General features: G+C 39.9%; 1 pseudogene; it reads right to left on the bottom strand.

The window, feature by feature from the left end:
* Positions 1–6316: 6316 nt before the first annotated feature.
* On the bottom strand, positions 6317–7068 carry LOC125149868 (putative monooxygenase p33MONOX; annotated as a pseudogene).
* Positions 7069–7297: the final 229 nt, after the last annotated feature.

Below are 7297 nucleotides of genomic sequence, written 5' to 3'. Positions count from 1 at the left end.
CACTCACACACAAAATCAAAGGTTGTTCTCTATCTGCTTTCACTGGCTGTTACTGCCCAGTTAGGCACATCAAAGGGAATTCTCAAAGAGCTATCTGTTTTGTCATTGTTGTTACTGCTATGTTTGTGTGAGTGTGTAGATAGCTACAAAACTGCTTCCCTCTCCCTCCAGAAGAGAATTTCCAAAGCTCAAATATGCCAAGGTGAGTTGGTTTCTAATTTTCATGAATTCTCATAAAGCCCCTGTCAGTAGCAAGTGCCCAGTAAGAGTTTTATAACAGTGACAGCTTTGCAAATACTGTAACATATGTAACTTGGACTGGGTCAATACATGGTGGGGAGATCAGACTGTGAGATGGTCGAGCTGTTCATTTTGGCTGTCTTTACAATCAATCAGCCAGACCAACTGAGCCTGCAGTGATACTCACTGATTATTGAGAAAGCTAAAACAAATGGATTGGCCATGCTGTCTGCCAAGACCCATTCAAAAGTTACAGCCTCTGTCGATTATCAGCCAGGTGCCATCTTTTGAAAATCAGTTATTAGAAATGACTCCTAGGTCCATCTACAAATGAGGCTACATTTTAACTGTCCCCCTCCAAAAGTGCATTAGTTCAATTTATTTCAATATATTTTATTCAGTGGATTTTGTAGACTGACCTGTTTCAGAGGCCCAAAGTGTAGAGATTTTGGTGCCAGGCCACAACAATAATGATTCCTGATGCACCCCACCTTGCCTCTTTTTCCTCTTGGGGTATCTTTTGCTTTTGTGCTAAATTCAAAAGCTTGTTAAAAAAAAAAAAAAGCAGTTGTCTCAAATGTATTTCCCAACTGTGAAGGTAAAATTCTTCAAAGAAGATCCAGGTTCCAGAGTGATAGGTGAGACTCCTCAGTCCTTTCTCAAAACCTGCACAAGTGACTGCACGTATTAAGCTACCATGGTTCCGCACTGCATTCTTTACTTCCGTGACTCATCCAGACTACTGGCAGGATAAGTGCATTGTGTGAGTTGCCTGATACAAATGTCTCTAAGTTGCTAAGGTTCAGGCTAAGATGTTCCAGTAAAAAGGAAGGCAGTCCCCAGCCTTTGCCTAAACTTGACTCAAATCACATCTACTTAGAATAAATGACCTCCACGGTATTTTCTTCAGGACTCCTCTGGTTATAATAGAGATAGATAAGAAATCAAGAAGCCGTTTCTTAACGTTTCCAGTTAGAGAAAAAGAGGAAAAATTCATCAAAAATAAATCGACTCAAAGACAATATTTCCCACTTGATTGAGTTTCCTTCAGGTTCAGGTAGAGATTGAGAGTAGATGGGCCACAAAAGAAATATGGCTAAAGAAAGAGGGAATGCATACCTTTAAAACGTTTTGTTTATTCATCCTAAACTACTATCTTTATGGTATGCAAGCATGGAGTCCTCTTTTCCATTTAAGCAGAACTTTGGAGGAATCAAATTAAGGAAGACGACTTAGTAGTGAAATGGATTTTGCTGGACACAAAGGAACTTGTGTTCAGGTCAGCAGAAGGTGGAGGGAAATGGAAGAGAATGTATTAGATCACACTAAGAAAAAGGCAGTAACAAGTTGTGATGAAACATTCAAAGGCAAAGACTATTGTCTCAATAATCTACATTCATCCATTTAAGAAGTTTTATTTCAGTAATAGAGCTGCCTCCTGAGTTTTAAGCTGAGTGGCTGTCCCATCGGAAACGACATTTACCTGCCTTTCTTCCAGCTTTGGTGTTGACTCCATTACTAAATCTGGCTAATGAGCAGTACAGAAGTGATGTGTAACTTCTGGTCATGCGTTTAAGGAAGCTAATTGCTCTCCTCTTTCTCTTTCTTCCCCCAAACTGCAATGTGGATATGGTGGTTCATTTTTGACCATGCAGATGAGGGCAACGCCTAGTGGATAATGTAAAGAATGAAGGCACCTAGATCCTACACCACCTTGGAACCACCCCACACCTCTAGACTGCCTGAGGGGGGTGGCTTACCTGATCTGTAGTCAGATCAGCAACAGCAGTACCTGGGAGTTTATTAGAAATGCAGAGTTCCACCTCAGGCCTGCTGAATTATAATCTGCATTTAAAAAAAGCATCTCCCAACAATTTGCATACGCATTAGAAGTTGAGAAGCATTGGGGCGCCTGGGTGGCTCAGTCGGTTGGGCGTCCGACTTTGGCTCAGGTCATGATCTCACAGTCTGTGAGTTCGAGCCCCGCGTCAGGCTCTGTGCTGACCGCTCAGAGCCTGGAGCCTGTTTCAGATTCTGTGTCTCCCTCTCTCTCTGACCCTCCCCCGTTCATGCTCTGTCTCTCTCTGTCTCAAAAATAAATAAACGTTAAAAAAAAAGAAGTTGAGAAGCATGGGTATAGTGGTAAAAGCATAGACTTTGAAACTAGATCCTGAGTTCAAATGCAAATCTGTTACTTAATTAGCTGTGTCCCTTTGGGCAAATCATTAAAACTCTCTGACTCAGGTTTTTCATCTGTAGATTGGGGATATTAATAATACCTCCTCAACAGGATTGTTGGAAGGATTATATCAGTTAGCATATGTGAACAGGTTAATGTAGTGCTATGGAAGGCTTATTATTATTATTGCCAAAAAGTGAACTTATCTTTTGTTTAAGCCATTTAGCCTCTGATCACATTCAATACTCATGAAGCTTATATTTTAGTGGAAAAGAGGGGAATGACCTGGACATGGGGATTATCTATCAAGTTTGGGTTTCATTATCAGGTTGTGGCTCAGACTGTGTTTCTTGATTACTAGTTTGGAAAAAGCACCATAAAAACAAGAAGTGAAATATAGATCAAAACCTCCTAGGGCCTATGAGGTTATGGTTATTACAAAATCTGTCTAGGGCCAAAAAGGTTTTCGCATAATGGACTTTGTGACTATAGGAAACCTATATTCCAAAGCAAAGTCGGAGGACTACTAAATGGGGAGCTGAGATGGTTGGTGCCCCATTAGTTTCCCTGATCAGGCTCACTCATTGCTGAAGAGCAGGCAAAGGGCTCCTCTATGAGGTTTGAGGAGTATCACCAGGAAGTATCACTTCCTCCTGGAGAATCTTGATCTTAATGGGAACTCATTCATTATAACTTCTGGGGAAGTATCCAAATCTTCTACTCTCCTCCTTAAAATTGTGTTGTTTTTCTTATTAAGTTATCAGTGTTACTTATATATTTTGTGTTTTTCTTTTGAAATCTGTGACTTTTCATTTTTCAGTGTCTTTTGATAGGGAAGCATTTCTAATTATTGTCAAATCCAATTTAGACATTTTTTTCTCTTATGGTTTGAAGGTTTTTTGTGTGTCTTATTTAAGAATCTCAGGGTCATAAAGATTTTTTTTCCTCAATATTTTCTTTAGAATTTTGATACTTCTCATATTTAGGTCTGTGACACAGTTTGAGTTCTTTTTTGTGTAGACAGTTTAATTTTTGTGTAATGTGTGGGGTGTAAGGGTCAAGGTTCACTTTTTTTCATGCAGATATCTAATATCCATCATCACTTGTAAGAAAGACCATCCTTTTTTCATTGAATTGCCTGACTTGTCTGTCAACAATTAATGGGTTATAAACAAAGGGTTTATTTCTAGATTATTGATTTATGTGTTATATAAAGGATACATTATCCTTACACCGATATCACAGCCACTGTAGCTTTATGATAAACCTGGAAATTAAGTAGTGTAACTCTTCCAATCTTCTTTTACAAAATTGTCTTGGCTTATCTAAGTCCTTTCCATTTGATATAAATTTTAGTAATACTGGGAAAACAGGCCTAAACATGGGCAGTCCTGGGAAAACTGGCATGTCTTTTCCCCCAAGAATGATTGGAAATCATTGATTTTTTTTTTTTTTTTTTTTTTTTTTACAACTTCATCAGGACTGTGCATGCATTAGGCAGTAAAACAGCATTTTCTACCAGGCTTTGTCACTCTCTTATTTGGGGATTCTAGAAAGTCCATATTATATCAGCCTCTGGTTGTAAGAATTTTGAAATGATTCCTTGGGTTTTCCAACTCATTCTTTCATTTGTTTGTTTTTGGATTTTTTTTAAATTTAAGTCCAAGTTAGTTGACATATAGTGTAATAGTTTTAGGTGTAGAATTTAGTGATTCATCACTTACATATAATACCCAGTGCTCATCCCAACAAGTGTCCCTTGCTGATTTAGCCCATCTCCCTGCCCAACACCCTGCCAGCAACCCTCAGTTTCTTTTCTGTATTTGAGTCTCTTATGGTTTGTCTCCCTCTGTTTTTAGTTTTGCTTTCCTTCCCTTCTGTTCATCTGTTTTGTATCTTAAATCCTGCATGTGAGTAAAATCATACAATATTTGTATTTCTGTCTTATTTTGCTTAGCATAATATATTCTAGTTCCATCCATGTTAGTGCAAATGGCAAGATTTCATTCTTTTTGATCACTAAGTAATATTCCGTTATGGGTACATATATATATATGTACACATGTGTGTATGTATGTGTATACACACACACACACACCACATCTTCTTTATCCATTCATCAGTCAGTGGACATTTGGTCTCTTTCCATACTTTGGCTACTGTCAATAGTGCCACTATAAACGTTGGGTGTATGTGCCCTTTCAAAACAACACTCCTGTATTCTTTGGATAAATACCTAGTAGTGCAATTGCTGGGTTGTAGGGTAGTTCTATTTTTAATTTTTTTGAGGAACCTCCACACTGTTTTCCAGAGTGGCTGCACCAGTTTGCATTCCCACCAGCAATGCAAAAGAATTCCTTTTTCTCTGCATCCTCGCCAAAATATACTGTTGCCTGAGTTGTTAATTTTAGCCATTCTGACAGGTGTGAGGTGGTATCTCATTGTGGTTTTGATTTGTATTTCCCTGATAATGAATGTTGTTGAGCATTTTTTTTCATGTGTCTGTTAGTCATTGGGATGTCTTCTTTGGAAAAGTGTCTATTCATATCTTTTGCCCATTTCTTCACTGGATTTGTTTTTTGGATGTTGAGCTTGATAACTCATATATTCTTCATAGATTTTGGATACTAACCCTTTATCTGATATGTCATTTGCAAATATCTTCTCCCCTTCTGTTGGTTGCCTTTTAGCTTTGCTGATTGTTTCTTTTGCTGTGCAGCTTTTTATCTTGATGATGTAGTTCATTTTTGCTTTTGTTTCCCTTGCCTCTGGAGACCTGCCATGTAAGAAGTTGCTATGGCTGAGGTCAAACAGGTTGTTGCCTGCTTTCTCCAAGGATTTTGATGGCTTCCTGTCTTACGTTTAGGTCCTTCATTCACTTTGAGTTTATTTTTGTGTATGGTGTAAGAAAGCAGTCCAGGTTCATTCTTCTGCAGTTTTCCCAACACCGTTTGCTGAAGAGACTGTCTTTATTCCATTGGATATTCTTTCCTGCTTTGTCAAAGATTATGTGTCTGTGTGCCAGTACCATACTGTCTTGTTGATTAAAGCTTTGTAATACAGCTTGAAGTCCAGAATTGTGATGCCTCCAGCTTTGGTTTTCTTTTTCAGGATTACTTTGGCTATTCAGAGTCTTTTCTGGTTCCATACAAATTTTAGGATTATTTGTTGTAGCTCTGTGAAGAATGCTAGTGTTATTTTGATAAAGATTGCATTGAATTTGTAGATTGCTTTGGGTGATATCAACATTTTAACACCCAACTCATTCTTTGTGGGAAACAATGCAACCAAATCTTATTTTGTATAGGAGCACAGGATCAAGAAGGTCAAAATTGTCTAAACCAGTCCATGAACATCTGTATGATTTGCCTGTGCTTTTTAGGAGCATTTGCAGCGGTAAAGGGATTAAAAAAAATCCTAGGTTTTGGAACAACACAAATATTATTTATGTAATAAACACTGATCAAAGTTCTTGTTTAAGTTGAATGATATGAGGGGTGCCTGTGTGGCTTAGTCGGTTGGGCATCCGACTTCGGCTCAGGTCGTGATCTCACAGCTTGTGAGTTTGAGCCCTGCGTTGGGCTCTCTGCTGACAGCTCAGAGCCTGGAGCCTGCTTAGGATTCCGTGTATCCCTCTCTCTCTCTACCCTCCTCTGCTCATGCTCTGTCTCTCTCTGTCTCAAAAATAAACATTAAAAAAATTTTTTTTTTAATGTTTATTTTATTTTATTTTTTTACCAGAGGGAGAAAGAGAGACTGAGAACGTGCTGGGGGGAGACGGGCAGAGAGAGAGGGAGACACAGAATCCGAAGCAGGCTTCAGGCTCCAGGGAAATTCATTCCAGGGAAATAAGGAAGGAGACTCTCTCTATACAGAGTCCCTAGAATAGAAAGAGCCCTAGAACCTAGTAGGCACAAGCACATTCAAGTTTAAGATTATGGGTCTGTGGCATTTGTTTCTTCCCTTTTATAATTGGGATGTCTATCTTGGGTTGCTTGAATGTTGCTGGATCCTCAGCCATGCAAGTGGCCTGGGTCTGGACCAGTTTCACTGGAAAGGGCATCTGTCCCCTTTGTGTGCCTGAGTGGCAAAATCCAAATCAAACTTTTGGAGGGGACTTAGTTCAAAGAAACTGTATTTATCTGATGAGTTTATATATTCCCTACTTCCAGAATCCATGGTGCTAGGATTGGGCCAGGTAAGGCTGTGGAAGAACCAGAAGTGTCCCAGTCTCTGGGTTTCTGCTTAGGGGGAGCTGGAGGGTGAAACTGGCTGATGCAGCCTGCCTCTCTACTTTTATCTCTTCACTGTGTAGCTTTCATGTATGATGAGCTTCTGCTTGAACGTACTTGATCTCCTTGGTGGGAAGGCCTTTGTGGAGTATGCATTCAGCATCTCTCTGCCCTGCTTTTTGCTCAAAACACTGAATGCTCCTCTGGGTCTGCTCTGTGATCAGAGAATTCATGATGGCATGGGTAGCTCTAGCATTCGTCACTGGGTCCTTGTTCACACTATCAATGCCAAAGGGTCATGGCAGGGAAGGTCATACTGTCCTCCTCTTAATCCATCTTGTCAAGGTCCTGATACTTGGGCTTTGGAATCACTGGCTTTCCGGGGATGCTGCCCATGACTGATGGAAGAGGAGCCATGGTGTAGTGTTCTTGAGGGCATCCTCATGCCTGACTGCCTAGCAGTACATCCATGGGGAAGATCATCTTGTCTAGAAGCCTACCAGGCTCAAGAGCAGCCCCTTTGGGCCCTCTCAAAGCCATTGAAAGACTGGAATCCAGGTGTTTTAACTAGATAGACTTCTGGATCTGAGTCTCTGTCACCACAGTGAAATGATATGGCCATCATGCTGACAAATATTAACAAGGA

The sequence above is a fragment of the Prionailurus viverrinus genome, chromosome D4, assembly GCF_022837055.1.
Source record: "Prionailurus viverrinus isolate Anna chromosome D4, UM_Priviv_1.0, whole genome shotgun sequence".
Classification (NCBI taxonomy): domain Eukaryota; kingdom Metazoa; phylum Chordata; class Mammalia; order Carnivora; family Felidae; genus Prionailurus; species Prionailurus viverrinus.
Note: the sequence above shows the minus strand (reverse complement) of the source record. Positions and strands in the feature narration are given on the sequence as shown.